Below are 17,624 nucleotides of genomic sequence, written 5' to 3' on the forward strand. Positions count from 1 at the left end.
ACTATCTGCTTTGAAATGCAATATATGCTTCAAAGGATGTTGCCAGATATTGTCTTTAGTCTTTCATTTTGCTGCCAAGAATATATTTTTGATATGTATGCCAGGGTTCAATGTGCATATGTTTTTATTATTATTATTATTATTATTATTATTATTATTATTATTATTATTATTATTATTATTATTTATTTAAAGACTTTTTTTCATTGTTTTGTTGTGCTTTCTCTTACATCTAAGTTTGTCTATGTGGAATATTTTTGGAAAAGTCTCCATAGGTTGGCGCAAAACACATTTGGGTCCTAAAAAATGAAAGGATGTGAGAGCAGTGTGTGGCTCATTGATCTTCTATTGCTCACACCAAAGCTAACTGTGATTTGTTTTCATGCAGAGGTGCAGGAGCAGAGGTGGACGGAGAATCAAAATCCCATTATAGAACCCCCACTTATTGTAACTGCTCTGTTGTTTGTCTTTCATAAGATGGTATTGATTTCAGGATCTGAAAGAGTGAGAATATATCCTGGAGCAAAATTCAGAGCAAGGAGCTTTGTTCCAAAATGATAACGTAACACACAATATGTCAAAAGGTAAATCAGTGAGTAATTCCATGTATTTTAAAGAAATATTGTTTATAAAAAAAAATTATGTTTGGAGATTAAAACCCTCTAAAACCTTTTTAGTTGAACTCTTTGGGACACATCCTTTATTTATTTATCTATTTCCCTAAATGTGTTGCGATGCTGATTTGTGTTGATAAGCAACTGAACAGGTCTGCCAAATAAAGAGGCTGCTGACGGTGCACATACTCCTAAGTGTATGGCATTTGTCAAATATGCCTCAACAGTGCCCTAACACTTCAGTATTATGGTAGCAGTGTAAGGATTTCACTCAAAAAAGGTTAGGTCCCACTATAGCAATAAAGCATCATTTAAACTCCACAGACTACCTCCGTCTGTCTCTTTATGATCACATAGCATGAGCCTTCTGATGGGTACGTCTGGTGGATATTTGCAGATTAATAACTGAACCCCAGAGGTCTCAGCAGTCTGCAATCCAACGTAAAGTCTTGGATATGTGGTAAAAAAAAAAAGTCTGCAGCTAATTTGTTATGTTATGTCAACATGGACCAACATCACTGAACAATATTTCTGTTGAATCCATGCCATGAGGCATCAAGGTTGTACTGAGACCAAAGGAGGGAGTTGTACCTAATAAAGTGGCCAGTGAATGTACATGTCTAATGACAAATCAAGGTTTCTACTTCTTCATCTCTCACAGCACAACATGATTTAGCTGCCATGCAGCAACAGTTCACATACGAACAAATGAAGCTGCTGTTAAAGTATTCCTTGTTCTCCTCCTCCCCTCCCACTGTGACTTCCATCTGTACACATCATTAGGTTAACAGACATTGTCATTTGCACTCAATGGGAAATTTGATAGCTGTTTCACAGACTTTCCAAAACAATATTTTAGGCTGCCAAATAAAAAAAGTGCAACTTAACACTGGGTTAAAAGGATTTCTCAAACATGCATGGAAGACTCAAAGCAACACTCCAGCTATGTTTTTGATGATGGAATAACACTATGACATGATGTAAAGCTCAAACAAATCATTTTACAAAGCACCACTGAATATCTGGGAGACTGTTGCGTTTACAACATAAACACAAAAACACATGCAACATAGAATCAACAATCAAAAGATTACAGTAAGACAAGTGCCATCACTGAATTCGTAATTGATTAAACAGTTGCCACAACTAATTTGAAAGAGTAATCCGACTGCAGACTACTGATTAATTCTTTAAAAAGTAGCTTAGTTACATTACTGATTACATGATTTCAAAATTATCTGCCAGCACCAACCTCCTAGCTTTTGTTGTCTGGATGGTGGAGGTACTCCTGAATTAACTGCAGCTCTCTGCTGGCAGAACTTTATCTTTGCTGCGACTCGAAATATTTCCTCAGCTTTTATCTAGTGCTAGTATTTTTACTCCTTACTATTTCTTATTAATGATTTGCTGATTTTACCTACTCACGGACAGTTGCCGTCCCTATTCTGTGCAGGTACCAGGGGTTCCCTGTACAATCAAAGAAAATATTTTTTGTCCCGATAGCTATTAGGGACAAAAGTTACTTGTTTCGGCAAGAGATCACAGTTTTTAATTCTTTTTCTAGTTCTTTTTTTCTGAGTAGCCACTGTACAAATGACCTTATTACTTACCCATATGAGCATGAAGTGAAACTTCTTGACTGCGTTATAAATAGCATGAATATGTCGGTGCAGTCTGGCCTTAGAACAGGAAGTAAAGCTGACAGACATAAGATATAAAGATATAAGGATGAAGAGCGAGCAAATGTCAGGACTCTAAACCAAAAGTAATTACTTTACAAAAAATAAAAAAAATAAATAAAATACAAAAAAAATTCTAACTCTGAACCCAATAACCACCAGTGGGGAAATTTTGGATTGTGGAATTTTATCTGAAAAAGCAGTTGTTCCACATAGAGATATTTGACATTTTCTTTTTTCTTCTTTTGCTTTGATACAATGTACCCCCCCCCCTTTCAGAGTCATTATGACCTAGCTGAGGGGGAAGTCAAGACACCATGCAAAAGTGTAATATCTGAATCACACCTCAATAGTTGCCCTTTAATCTAGACTTTGTCAAAAGTACCTTTCAAGTTTTACAAAAAAAAAAAAACAACACATTTAAGGTTTCAGAGTAACCCATTAAAATCTGAATTACAACTGAGCTTTAGATAAATTTACCAACAATGTAATATAATTATAGGACAATTAATTAGATAAAATGTTGCAACATTTATTCTTTGTAGACTGTTATGTTGTACTGTCTAAAACCAGAGATGAATAACAGCTCATGTTCTGCCTTCCACTTGAATAAACTGATTTCCTCTTTTGCTGCAGTGGTTTCATCATTTATCTCCCTCCGACTGTGGTGCTCATCATAGATAATGACAGTTGTTTTTGCATTTCTCTGAGCCATACTATTCTCTTGCAGTCTCACTGTCCTGAAAAAAAAAAATCTCTTGGGTCCTTGGTAATGCAGTACTTGGAGCTGAGGCACAAAGAAACATGCTGCATATTTCACCAGGGAAACAAATTCAATAAATATCCTATCCAGGAGTGACACTGAAAAAACTAGTCCATGGATTTGTTACTTCAAGGCTGGGATTCTTTACTATCAAGAAGTCCACACAATCCCGTTAAAAGCTTTCAAGCTGATCCAAAATGATGCAGCAAGAGTCCTGATGAAAATTTAAAAAGAGAGATTTAATTGACTCCTTGCTAAATCTAGAATTGAATTTCGGATTCTACTCCTTACATACAAAGCCCTTAAAAAAATCAAGCTCCATCAAACGTCAGAGATCTGATTGTTTCATATGTTCCTAATAGAGCTGTCAGACTGCAACTTTTCTGGTGGTTCCTAGAGTTTCTAAAAGCGGAGTCGGAGGCAGATCTTTTAATTATCAGGCTTCTCTGCTGTGGAACCAGCTCCCAGTGTGTGAGCCAGAAAACCCTGTCTACCTTTAAGACTAAGCTTAAAATGTCCCATTTGAATAAAGCTTATGGTTAGACTGGTTTGGGTTATCCTGAGCTATCTCTGTAGTTCTGCTGCTATAGGCAAAGGCAGCTGGAAGACAAACTGACTGCTGCTTTTCTCTTTCTCCTTCTCATACTCTCCAATTTGCAATATTTTTGCTGTTATTTCAACCATTTATTTTATGTTTTCTTTCTCTTTTGTTTTCTCTTTATATGATCTACATCTGGTCTGTCGTTCTGTTTAGCTGCGATGCCTTTCCTGGAGGAGGGCATCGGCTGAGAGCTCCTGCTGTTAACTTTTTACTTTTCATAAACATTGAAAATATTCCTACATCAGTTCATGTGTTTGCTTTATGCGCATCTCCTCTGTTTCCTCACATCCCCAGTCAGTCGTGGCAGACGGCTGCTCATACTGAGCCGGGTTCTTTCGGAGGTTTCTTTTTGTTTTTTGTTTTTGTTTCTCTCTCTTCGCTGTCGCTGTATGCATTCTCAGTATGAGGGATTGCTCTAAAGTCCATGACAAAACGCAAGTGATTGTCTACTGCTGCTACACGCTCGTCCAGGAGGATTGAATGTTACAAGTCAATGACTCAATACAGTCTGCTGGGTTTTGTTAGAACTTTTTGAATTAATTTGGATGCTTGTCTGAGCTCTTAACGTACCGTTTATTTGGGATATATGTGTGACTGAACTGATTTTTTTTTTTTCTTGTAAAGAGCCTTGAGCCATCATTTGCTATGAACTAGCATGCTATAAATAAACTGAATTGAGCTGAATTACATAAAATGTGCTGGGTTTGCATGTGCATTTTCAATGCATTTGGGTTCATACAAAAAGAAGGAAGTATTTTTTTTTTTCAAAATACTTCTACTTACTTCTAAACCTCTCTTGCATATGAGCTTTTAATGGAGTACCTTACATACTATGAAAACGACAACACTAAAACTTTGCGTGCATCATGCCAGCTTTGTTATAACCCCAATATTTTTCAGCCCTCAGTTTGACTGTCTGAGTCCTTCAGTGTAGGCTAGAACAGAGAATGACTGGCTCTTTGTTAGGCATTCATGAGTGCTGCTGTGTTGCTGTATACTCAGATCACTGACCGACTTCAGAGAATGTATGACTAAAAATACAGCTCAACACCACATGAGATTCTCTGCTGTGTGACTCTGTATGCAGAGTCGTACCCTGCTCTCTTCTTCAGAACTAGTAGTCCCAATTTAAAGTGGTTTTAAATGCACATGCTCCTTTAACTGTGTGATCTTTAAGATTGCTTCAACTACCAGAGGCTTAGAAGATTGGTAGAGGGCTGCAGGGATTTTAGGGATGACTTCACATCATATTGGTAAACAGATCTCACTGAAAACATTTTCTTAACTTATAAACAGCATTACACCTTCAAACATTTATTGATGTGAGTAAGCTGCCCTTTTTAATATAAACACGTTTTTTTTGTTTTTTTTTCTTTGGTTCCGTTATTTCCCGTTATACAGCTTGTGTCACAGTGGAATAAGCTCCAGATAACGAATTTATTCCCCCATCACTCTGTCGCGTCTCTGCCTTGCATTTTTATGACATACAAGGATACCCAGATTTAATGCTGCAGCATGACCTTTCTACCAGTCTAGTGCTGTATTATGCGAAGTTTGTTCGTTTGCCACACCAAGCTGTTATACATTTCATGGATATTTTTAAAAAATATCACAGTGATGCAATTTTAAAACAACACATGCACCACAGATTTGCACAATTGGCATGCTGTTTAAATAAAGGCTATTTAAATGTTACAACAATGCCCCATAAATAATTTAATCCTGTGCTCTGCTGCTATGTGTGCTGATGAAGATTCACCCACACTGTGTCCATACCAGGTTAGACCATTTTTTTTGCTTTTCAAATGTTCCTTTTTCTTATAACAGAATCTGAAAGGTGTCTTTTTTTTTCCCCATGTTGACATGACAGTTTCAATCTGTTTCTCCAGCATGCCAACATTTCTTGGCTGAAAATCGTTAGTTCCCATTGGGTGTGAGGTGAGGTACCTCTGGACAGGTCAGTGGTTAATAAAAGGATAAAACACGCACACACACACACACACACATCCAAACCCAAAAGCAATTTAGGGTACCCAGTTCACCTAGTAAACACATTGGCATCATGTGTGGAGAAGCCAAAGTATCTAGGGAGAACCCACACATCATGGGGGAAGTGAGAACTCCATACAGAAAAACCCCAGGCCAGTATGGCACGTTTAAAGTCATTTTCCTCACATCTAAATATCTGAATGAATAGAAGTAGCACCATGTAATTGGATACAATCAGACAGGTGTAACTAATGGTGTAGACAATAGGAATAAGGGAATTCTCACACAGTATAGTCATGCATGGCCAGTCCTTATAACTGGTTGCAGAGCTTTTTATAATTCCAAATGGTAAAGAATACAAAACAAACTGCACATTGGAACACATGGTCAAGTGAGTTATTCACGGGCATTCTCAATTCTAATTGAAAATTCAAATTGGAATTTGGATTGAAATTCTAAATCTAGTGTGTTAAATCGTTACTCTGAACTAAACTGAATCTTCCACTGATCGCTAGACAATACCGAATATAGCTGTTGCATAGTTGGTAAGAAAAACTGTCTTATTCTCATGTTTTCAATGGCTTTTACACACATGTAAAGGCTGCTCCTTATTTTGGCACTGTTCATGCAAATAGTCATTTTAAAAGGACACAAATAGTCCTTTCTGAACAAACTAGAGAATTACATTGCTTCACATATTTATTGGCTTTACAAGTGACGTGATCTTGAAATAAGTTTGTGCATTTGTTAATGTTGGCTCAGTAGTACATAGAAGAGGCTTCTATGTTTCTTTCTGTTCTTCTATTAACAGTATCTTTGGATGTTATTGCCCTGAGCACAGAATTAATGAGTATCTTCTGTAGAATTATAGTTTGGTTTTGTCAGAGCATCTGTTCCGATGTATGCAGCAAGAAAAATAGGTGTAGTTGTCATGACCGATGTGGTTGAGGTGGTGAGGAAACGCAGGTAGACCCAGGTAAAATGAGAATGATGAATTTAATAATGTAGCTCACAGTCTTGAACAGGCAGCACGGCAGAAAGTTAGCACACAGCTAATACTGGTAGCAACTGTCAAACGGACATGTAAACGAGCTTATGTCGATGCAGGACTTCACAGTTCAACTGCGTACAACCCATAAACAGACGTAGACTGACGGCACAGGGAAACAGTTACAAATGACGAGGATCTGACAACGAACACAGACAACAGGTGGGGCTAAATACACACAGGGTAATCAGGGGGATACGACACACCTGGGGAGCAATCAACAGGGAGGACAGAGACGCACAGGGAACAGGACTACACAGGGAAAACAGGACTGAACACAGAAGAACTCAAAAATAAACACACAGAAACCCAGATCATGACAGTAGTTCAATGTATTTTTAAACATAGGTTCAGAAATTTCAAGAAAGCCATTTTTTTATTGAGCTTAACAGTGTTGCACAGCTCATGAAAACATATACAGAAATTCCTGGATTATATTTTTGCATCCGGTTGCATGCATACAGCCAGATAAATAGGCAGGTTTGAATTTTTTTTTCCAAAAGTAGATTGTCTATGTTTCTTGGCTGTCCTAGGGATACTTTGGGATTCCCCAGGAGGAGAAAGCTGGGGAGAGGGAAGTCTGGTCAGGTCAGCTCCCTACTTAGACCTGACCTGACGGACGGACGGACGGACGGACGGACGGATGGACGGATGGATGGATGGATGGATGATCATTTATTTTAATCCTTGCAACAGGATTCTGATTCAATTCAGGGATTCTTTCTTTATTTTGGAATGGGATTTCTATCTAAAGCTAGTCTGTGTGACAGACCATTGGAACATACACTTTAATTAGAATATTAAAAAAAAAATATTGAAAACAGTCCAACAATTAAATGAGAATGGAAATTATTTTGGCCATTCTATACCTAAGATTTTAAGATCTTTAAAGTACCTCCGGGCTGCTATTCAGATAATTAATTCACCAGCGCAAAACTGCCAGGCCTGGAAGCTCCTTGGTGATGTTTTAAATAAATGTTCAATGACTAATGTTCTAATGATCCCCACTGTTTCTCTTTGCATACATTCCTGCTAAGCGAGTTTAAAGCACATTCTTGCCTTCTCTTTTCTAACCTATAGTACTACTTATGTTAAAGGAATAGTTCAGGATTGTGTTTGAGGTTTAACACTATTCACAGAAACTAAGACCTGTTTGAAGCTGGGTTTGTGTTAGTAAGGTTTAATTATCTGCCATGGGGAAGGGACACTGGACAAAAGGACAGGTGGGCCCCAATGATGCTTCTTTTTTTTTTTCTCTCTCGATCCATTCTGAATAGAATTAATCCCCAAAGACAATGTTGGAGACATCAGAGAACACAATATGCATCAGTCACTATTGACACCTTTAGTGGTGGCGTTACAGAGTAGGCAGATGTGTCTAATCAATACAAAACTGCCCAGCACTTTGTAAATGCTACAGTGATAAGTCCTTGGTACCTGAAACACCATAATTAATCCAGACATTGTGACCCAGCATGAACAACGCAAGCATAAAAAAACCTCTAAGATCAGCTGAGTCTCCATGTAAAGGCTTGTAAACCTGTTCCCCCACAACCTTAGTTACCTGAGGGTCACCCTTCAAGAGTGGGATGACAGGCCCCAGCAGATAAGTTGACTTGTGAACAGCATCAAACATTGTAGTCAAGCTGTAATTTATGCACAAGAGCATATGAAACATTATTGAGACAGTGACATTTCTGTTGTAGCATAACCACCTCTAGCAGTAGTAACATTGTAGTCATGTGAACTTTCTATGTTTTTTCATAAATTTGACCAAAAAGCCAAAATTAGTAATTTATCAATGTCAGTTATTTTGAAAGATGTCACAAACATACATTCTCAGAACATGGATGAATCATTGATGACAAACTACCTCCTTCTTCAATTTCTTAAAAAAAAAAAAAAAAAAAAAAAAAACATTGTCCATTGCAAGCATGACAACAGTTTACTGGTTTACAAAATAGCATCCACATACCTAAAATGTTCTTGAGAATGAACTTGTTTTACGATGATAGAAATCTGCTTTAGTCTTGACCTCTCTTAGAGAAGGAGTCTCCAGGACCAATAAATATGGACGTATGCTAAATGAAAACACCACGAGACTTATCCATCAATAAGATATTTACAGCTTATAAACTTTTACCAGAACCTCAATCTCAAGTTTTGAACTATCCCTTTAATATACCCCCTAACTTGAATATTTTTGAAAACATTGTTTTTATCTTTCATAATAGTACTTTTTCTTTCTTTTTCTCTTTTGGACAGTTATTTTACGGTGGTCCTCACTCAGCTGTGTGTCACTGAAAGGGACCTCAGGTGGTGCTGTTGTCCTGACAACGAATGAAGGGAGCCTCACAGTCAGAGAGGCTGGATAATGTGAAAGAGAGAGAGAGAGAGAGAGAGTGGGAGAGAGCAGAGAGGGAAACAGGGAGGAAGAGTGAGGAGGTGGGGAGTTATTTTCACAGAGTCTAAACAGTAGCCTGCTTCTCTCCGTCGCCGCTGTGGGTTGTGCAGTCCCTTTACGCGGGGAGCATTACGCGTCACTGGACTATAGAGCGAGGACCCCGCACTTTTCCACCCCCCAGCCGTTAACTATTTCAGGCTCTCATCCATCCCGTTTTGGACCTACATTTATCCCGCGTTTGTTTACAACAGAAGCCTGGACCACTCGTCTTGTTTTTTTTTTTTTTTTTTTTTTTTTTTTTTTATTTTTCTTTTTTGGCCTTTTTTTTTTTTGCACATTTGGATCTATTGCTCCCGAGACGCGCTTTTAAGATGCATGTGGGGCACAAATCGTGTTGGAGGCAGCTGCAGGCTTCTTTTTTCAGACTGCTCTGTCTTATCCCCACAGGATTCCCCGTCCGGAGTGTAGATATGCAGCGGGCCACCGACAACATCACCATCCGCCAGGGCGACACGGCGATTATAAGGTAAGAGTCATCTCACAACTTTTCCTCCAGGACGCAGCATCGTTCCTGCGAGCACGCAGCTACTGGGGGGGAGGGCGGACCCGACTGTTTTTTGTACTTTGTGCTACAGACTTTTCTCTCTCTCTCTCTCTCTCTCTCTCTCTCTTTCTGTCTCTCTTTATTTCCCTAATGTAAAATGTCATATAAATTAAAATTAGAATGTGTTTTATTCGTATTCAAACTCCACAAAATACGGAAAGTTCCTGTTCACTACTTGTTCAGAAACATGAGCAATTAAATGTTTATTCGTTCACAAAAATGTGGACGTGCACGTAGCGAGCTGCTTTAGATCGAGATTTAGACAGTGGGACGTTGTTACTAAATATATCTTTTTGTAATGGGTTGCAGCACCAACTTATATTATTTTAGAAAAGGATAAGGGGATGGGATCTGATCTGTAATGACAACTTTCCTGTGGCTTTTGGATATTTTTTAAAAGAAAATAAAAAAATAAACAGAATGGGTTCATGTTCTTGCATTTTCTCTGCGCTTTCGCTTGAGTTTGAATGTCAAACTGCAAACTGCGTTTTCTCCTTGCTTCAGTTGTCCCTGGAGTACCTTACCGGTACAATTAATCGCGGCTCAGACAATGCAAGCTGTCAACTTTGTCATATTCAGATGCTGCATGGACAGACGCCACTGGCCACGTGATCGGAGCCATGAGTTTGTGACAGGCTATAAATGAAAGCGGATTAAGCGTTTTCCCTCGTTTTTCGTAAACATGTCGCTCTGCTTCAGCCTACCTCCCATCAACTGAGAAAAGGCGATGCTCTTTAATATTGTCAAACTGGTATTGCAGGGCTGCACACAGAACACACAGAACACTCCCCTGCATTGATTTTACTCTCATTCTCTGGATCTGTTGATTTGCACCTCCAACCTAATATTTGCTGCATGTCCAGTCTGAATAGGCATGAGCCATTTCTCAGGATCAGTGTAGGTTTTTTTAAAAGTTAGTGTCATAAACACTATAATTTTCTGTCATAACATGCTTTAAGGTTTTTTTATTTTATTTTATTTTTTTATTAAGATGCCAGAAACCATTTCAGTTTTTCCTGGCCGTCCTACACGCGGAGCTCCCCCAACGCAAACTGTCGCTGTACAATATGGCTACTTTCTGACGTTTACAAAATTATGGATGTTTTGAAATATTTCCCATTTCAAAAACATGAATAATAAAAAGTAAAAAAAAAAAAAAGATACATGTGATATATGTATTTTATTTTATTTGTTAAATATTTGTCACCATGTCATGAAAGTATAATACAAGACAAATCATCTGTGAGAAGATTGAGCTCCTCACTCCTCCCAGTTCTACTCTCCCCATCTGAAGAAACGTACCGTTCCCGGACCAAAACAACCAATCAGAGCCAGGAGGATTGATTTAACGCTGTCAGTGAACCTCGTGGACGCCATTAGCTTCTAAACGGCTAATGGCAGAGGACTTACTGTTGCTGAAAAAAACCTGCTGTCATCGGCAGCCATGCTAACTAACCTGAACTAACTATTGTGGCGAACAAGCTGAAGTGCAGCAGAGAGAAGGTGGAGGGTGTAAGCAGTGCATACATGAGCAGAATTGCCAGAATATTTTTTTTTAATATAAATGTCACATACTGCAATGTAAAGTAAACCAAAAAATCTTGTGTGAATACCATTATACCTTGAAACTAACCTACTTTTTAAAGCATATCATAACATTGGAATCATATTTAGCATTGTGAATGACAGTCCATATGTAACCACACAAGCTAAATACAGTTGCAAATACACTCAAAACATTGCGATGATAGGGTTGACAACTTTTGTTCTTCTGGAGTGAGACGCTTGCTTTCTCACTCTTCCAAAAACAGTTCAAGTAACTGGAGCAAAACACTTGTTACCACACTCCTTCCTGGAGGGGTTCCTTCTAAACACAGTGCCACATTTTACTGTTGTGATGGGCAGCTCAAAACGTACAATATCTAAAGAACTGAATTTCAAGATTTGTTTAATCACTGTTGACTTTAATTTACTTTTTTTTTTTTTTTGGACTTCCTTCTGTCTTCAGAACCCCTTTAATTTTAGATGACATAGATTCAGTAAGTTTTCAGAGCCATCAGTGATTCTGGTCCAAGACCTGAAAATACTCTTGCTAGTGACTTTTAATATAAAACACAGAGCACAGAACCCTGCAGCTTTTTAAACTGTTTTTCATGATAAAGATTCATTCATTCAAATGTAATTTCTGGTTGTTTCTTAAAAGTAAGAATGTGTTAGTAAAATCCAGTTGTTATGCTGGCCCCTTTCTTACCCCATCTTATCTCAATCTCCACTCTACAGATGGCAACCCTGTATCAGACCAGCTTTAGAGGTGGTCTATTAGACATCTGTCTGCATTAGTTCTACAGTATGAACACAATCTGTTCCTTGAGATGAATTGAAGGACAACCCAAAGACCTGTAAGCTTCCTCAAGCAGCAGAGTTATTACCAAGACTTTAGGCCGTTAAATCAAAATTCGTGACCAGCATTATTAAAACCAGAAATTGCTGTCAGCTAATTGCAGTTATTTTACTCCAGTCTAAACCTAGGATCTATTGTTTGGTGATTTCTTTTTTTTTTTTTTCATCAAACTTTGTTTTAGTAATTCTACTCTGTAATATCTGAGTGAATCTGGATTTTACTGATCAGTGGGTTTCAGGACAAGGAATGGGTGAGAGATTCTTGTGGCTGTGCAATGTAACTGTTTGTAGATAGTTATGGTCGCCATGTTAAATTTGTCATGTAAAGGACACACGCACTCACACACACACACACACACACACACACACACACACACACACACACACACACACCCACACCCCCCCACACACACACACACACATATATATAATATTATGTCTTTTTACACTGCAGGGCCTACCCTGGCCCTATTTATGTTTGCATTGAGCAGAGTACCACCTTGAAAGTGAGAACTCAATTAGACTCATTCACAACCGAAAAGAAAGACACAAACTACAAAGAAACAGTCCAAATGGTCCCCCGTGTACATGAGGATGAATTCGTTCCTGCAAGCAGGTGCCATCCATTCAGGTATCTCTTAATCAGATTAGCTTGTTGCTGTTTGGTTCACAGGTATTTGTTTCAGTTCCAAATCTAATTGTCTGCTTCTTTGCTAAATCCACACAGTTAGTCAGCTGTAATGGCAGACTATGCATAGAACTACAGCTAAGTAAGCTTTTCATTTCACTTGAATCCTTATAAAAAGTTCTCTCTTTTTTTTTAGTAATTGTAAAAATTACTTAAAGGGTGTCAACAATTATTTTTGAATTATGTGTTGCATATCATAGGGTTTGATGATCAATCGTATTTACTTTCAGTCAGGCAGTCCTAAGTCAAGTCAGGTCCCCATGGCTCTGTTGAAAAACAAAGCTGTTTTTCACACCCTGTTTCCACCTGACAAATTGGAAAGAGAGGGAGGAAAGAGAAGAAATAAAAAAAAAGAGCAAAAAAAAAAACCCTTAAAGGTCTAAAGAGCAACAAAAGTTTGCTATATCTGTTCCGGTAAGCTGTGTTTCTGAGGAGGCTGAGGGGATATTGGTGACCTGGGGGCGTAACAGGGCCCGCTCTCGCTCAGTGGAGCCCCTGGCTGAAGTCGTGACTCTCCAGGCGCTCAAAGAGAGATGCAGTGTTATGGAAACAGTATGTGGCCAAACAACCACTCTGACAAGAGCACACAGCAGCGGTCCACAACCTAAATGAGAACGGAAATGTAGTTTAACCAGGGGGCTGTGAGGTCTGTCTTGCTGAATTCACAGGAAAAACCAAAGCGGGAAACTTTTAGATTTGCAGCACTGCTGTAAGGGGATTCTGTTGACCAGTGTGTTTAAACTATATGCTGCATAGTTACTAATGCTATTTAAAATAACCATGCTAATTTCTATCATAAAATGCTAAAGATGGTTAACATGCCAATGACTGCTGAAGGGCATGTAATCTAAATAGGCCTCAGCAGTCAATATATATATAAAGATATATTGTTTAGCAAAGCTGCTGTTTTTTTTAATGGATATTTTAAATCATGATTTTTTGCTTTGTGATATGTAGGATTTGAAGTATAAAAATAAGAAATATGTAAGAGTCAAGGAGAGATGCTGCAATTCTTTTAAGTTGGATTTTATTTTCCACGTAACTTAGAGGATTTTTGAAAAAAAGAAGTCCGTTCTCTGTTTTTTTTTTTTCTGCACCATTGGTCATTATTTTATTAGGTAATACAAATTTTATTGCTTAAAAGGTATTCTGTTTTTTTTTTTTCACTTATTTAGAAAATAGAAGTACGTATTTTGGCATTATTTACCATTCCTCCAGTAAATTGAAATCAGCTGAAATTTCCACCAGCAGCACAGAGCAGCATCAGAAACCAGCCACAGAAAATCTTCTCCGTAGACTGCAGATTTAAATGTCATTGTACATATTCTGGCCTTTTGACGCTGAATCCTTGTCATTTGCTCAGCATTTCATCTCACAAAGCTTTGTCCTGTGAGTGTCGTCCTTCGTCAGATTTCATCAAAGGAGAACTCACCGTAAATATTGACATAGATATCTGCCAGCTGTCCATGCCAGTTGGGAATGGTAATAAATCTACAATTGATTTTCGCCATTCCTTTCTTCTATCCTGCAAGGTGGAAATGTGCTCTCTGTAAGAACGTTTCACATAATTAGATTAAAATACTCTTAATCTATATATATCTTAATCTATACAAGAGCTCCTTATCCTGAACAGCCTATCCGACCGTTAATCTAAACGGGATTATTCTTTTAGAGAGAGTCACTGTGTGGGTGCGGTGTTGACCTAATGAACTTTTTCACACTCTCACCTGATCAGATGTGCTTCCATCTACTCCTTTGATTTTTTTTTTTTGTTTTGTTTTATTTCTTAAAATGTCTCATTTGTCTTCTGTAACATGTCCCTGTGTGCAGTAATTGCCAGCATCTCTAGTTTTCCACTACTTAAACATTCAGAGGCTCTGTTCTTAGTTCAAAGAGTACCAGCTATCTAGTCTTACATTTGTCCCCAGGCTGTAGTATCACTCCAAAGAACGATGGGGGAGGAGCATTTTTAATTTGTATCTGCTTGATGTGACATTTGGCCCTGGAAAGCATGAACAGAAGTCTCTGCATGGTAAATCTAGGCCCATGTCCCAGCAGTCATGTTTCGACCCATAAGATTTAGGTCAGAGAAAAAAAAAAATCCAATACTCCAAAGCCAGTTTTGCTGTTGCTTAGCCTATTTTTAATTCGTTCTTTACAAGTATGACATGAACAAGCAATAGGAGACTCCTCTCAGTCTCTGAAAGATGCCTGAAGAATCTAAAAAGAGATGGTTAAAACGTGTCTTGACATTTGTTGAAGCCATTTCTGCAGCATATTTTTTTTTTTTTGCTTTTTAATTGCTTTTTCTTAGCCTATCACAGTGATGGGGCCTTCAGGGGCTGGTTGCAGTGTCAGGAGAAAACTCAGATAATTGACAATTGCTTATTAAACCATTGATGACACAGTCTCGGCGACCACTCTCCTCTGGGTCAATTATCTGCACTTTGACAATGCATCCTGTCTGGCTTGTTATGTTCAGACAAGAAGATTCTGCACTTTTGCTTTACCCCAAAGGATCTTTATCATAACTTCTCTTACAACTCTGCCTTTAATTTAAGTCAGAGTCAGCCAGATATTATGTAAGTGGATCCTGCTTAAAGCCAAAACCTGATGTCAGTCTGATTCAAGACCTAATGGAATTCACAATGCTCGAGAATGCAGTTACTTTCATTTGCATTATTAAAGCACAAACTATTGAACTCTGACGGTTGCATCTTTCCACGCAGATGTGCATGTTAGCCACACTCCAAAGAGTGTTCCAACACCGAAACAAAGGCTTTCCAGATGCAGCAAATAAGCTGCATATACCAGCAGATTTCACCAAGCGTAAAGCTGATCGCACACTGTGCCTCCACTGAACCAGATGGTCTAAATTCTAGCAAATATTTACTATGGAACAACAGAACTTATCAACAGTTACACACATCCTTTAAAATGCAGAGTGTAAAATTAAAGTTACTATCAGAAATTGTTCTGTGAATCACAACTGCAAGCTACGCTACACACTCTCTCTGTCTCTCTCTCTCTTTATATATATATATATATATATATATATATATATATATATATATATATATATATATATATATATATATATATATATATATATGCATCTATGCAATAATTATGTATCATATTAGCCAAACCTCATTGAATATTCCTAACATCCAAGGACGCTCTGCACTGGTGATGTGATTTGAGGCTTGTAGCAAAGAGAGTGCATGAAAAACATGGCAACACTATGTTGAAGTCAAAGCTCAGATGATAAAATTTGACTTTGAGAATTCTAAATTCAACAGTAAGTGGACTGATAAATATGTTTTTACTGAAACTGCCAAATGCTAGCCGATGTGCCTGCTTTTCTTCCAGTGCATCGGCATTGCGAAGGATTACAACCTGTGAAGGCATTTTCTAACCAAATTTTGTGGCTTCCACCAGACTTTTCTAGCTGGTTTGGACACTAGCCAGTAAAAAAAAAAATCTCTGTGTCGCCAAACAAATTGTGAGAGTAGCAGTGCTGTTTTCAGCAGGTGTTGCTGAAGTCAAGAGATAAGTACCATAGCTTTTCTGTGTGCGGTGTGGATGCTCTGCAAAAAGAAACAGCACTTCAGAGACGGTTTAATGTCTCGTGGCTTCATTAGATGAAGGGATCGCTGAAAACCATGTAAGAGCAAGTGCTAGCAAGCGTAAAGTGCATAAGTCTATCATATCTGCTAGAAGTAGGATGGACATTCTGGCCTCAGAAGTTTTTGAAAGTCTTTTGACTTGGACGAGGAAAGCTAAAGTGATGTCTGGCTGGCGATGAATCCACTGATAGTTCTGACATGGCTCAACTTTATTTGATTTTTGACTGTTTCAGAAATGACCTATTGAGCTTGATATTTTGAAAGGACATACCACTGCTGCAATTAATTTTCAAAAAATTGGGTATTTTTAAAAATACAAGAGCTCAAACATGTTTTTGACTGACCATCAACAGTGGGAAAAGTGAACGGGCTTTCAGCTCGGCTGTTAGTTGCATGAATGAAATCCCTTCTGTGTCTTCTGTGTGCCCAGCAGTGAGTGAAAACATTACATTAACCTCAGTAATCTCTGTTACATTTATCCGATCAACATCCAGCCTCCACACACAGGCTGTTTCGCAGGCTGGTCGAGTCCACTGAGCATCAGGACTTGGTTTTACATAATAATGTCCGCTGATTAAGTAAGGGAAATGGGCGAGCTTACGGAGGAAACTTTTGTTTTTACCTGAGAATAAACGCAACAAAGCCACCACATTTCTGTCTCAAATGCTGGATTATGTGTGCTTGTCAGAAATGTGCTTTTCAAGTGCAGTTGTGTGCTTCAGTCACGCAAGTAATGTCAGATTTTGTGTAAGTGGAGTGACAACTTTGCAGTAGGATTTAGTAACTTTGACATGTCCAAGGAGTTGCAAACCCAGGTATCAAATAGGTGAATGCAATCGTGAAAATTGCTGTCTGATGGATGGGTAAGTGCAAAGTTTACTTTTGAACAATTATTGTGACATTATAACAAGGACCCTAGTGGAGTCGGTGTAAATCTGTTTATTTTAATGAGAGAAAACCCCCCCCCCAAAAAAAAAAACAAGCTTTCTCCTCTCTGTCTAAATATACCTAAAATTTAATCCTCACCGCAGAGTTTTGTTCTCTAAACGCCTGCAAACATATTTGAAAGATTTCTTTGGTATTGTTTTTTACACCTTGTTCTATTTTTCATTCACTACCAATCCAATTTCTTGTTGGATCACATAAGCAAAAATATCAGACCTACGTTTCCCAAGCTTTCTTACCTTATATAGTGTCATTTCCAA

General features: G+C 38.2%; 1 long non-coding RNA gene across 1 annotated transcript in view; it reads right to left on the reverse strand.

The window, feature by feature from the left end:
- Positions 1–9,370: 9,370 nt before the first annotated feature.
- LOC106953450 (uncharacterized) overlaps positions 9,371–17,624 on the reverse strand; it is a 24,231-nt gene continuing 15,977 nt past the window's right edge. The window contains exons 2-3 of the long non-coding RNA XR_001426199.1: positions 16,034–16,049; positions 9,371–9,635 (exon numbers count right to left, since the gene is read on the reverse strand). This is a non-coding gene — a long non-coding RNA (uncharacterized LOC106953450). The remainder of the gene's footprint in view (positions 9,636–16,033; positions 16,050–17,624) is intronic.

The sequence above is a fragment of the Poecilia latipinna genome, unplaced genomic scaffold (assembly GCF_001443285.1).
Source record: "Poecilia latipinna isolate Pla-1442-1.1 unplaced genomic scaffold, P_latipinna-1.0 Scaffold582, whole genome shotgun sequence".
In the NCBI taxonomy this organism is placed as follows: domain Eukaryota; kingdom Metazoa; phylum Chordata; class Actinopteri; order Cyprinodontiformes; family Poeciliidae; genus Poecilia; species Poecilia latipinna.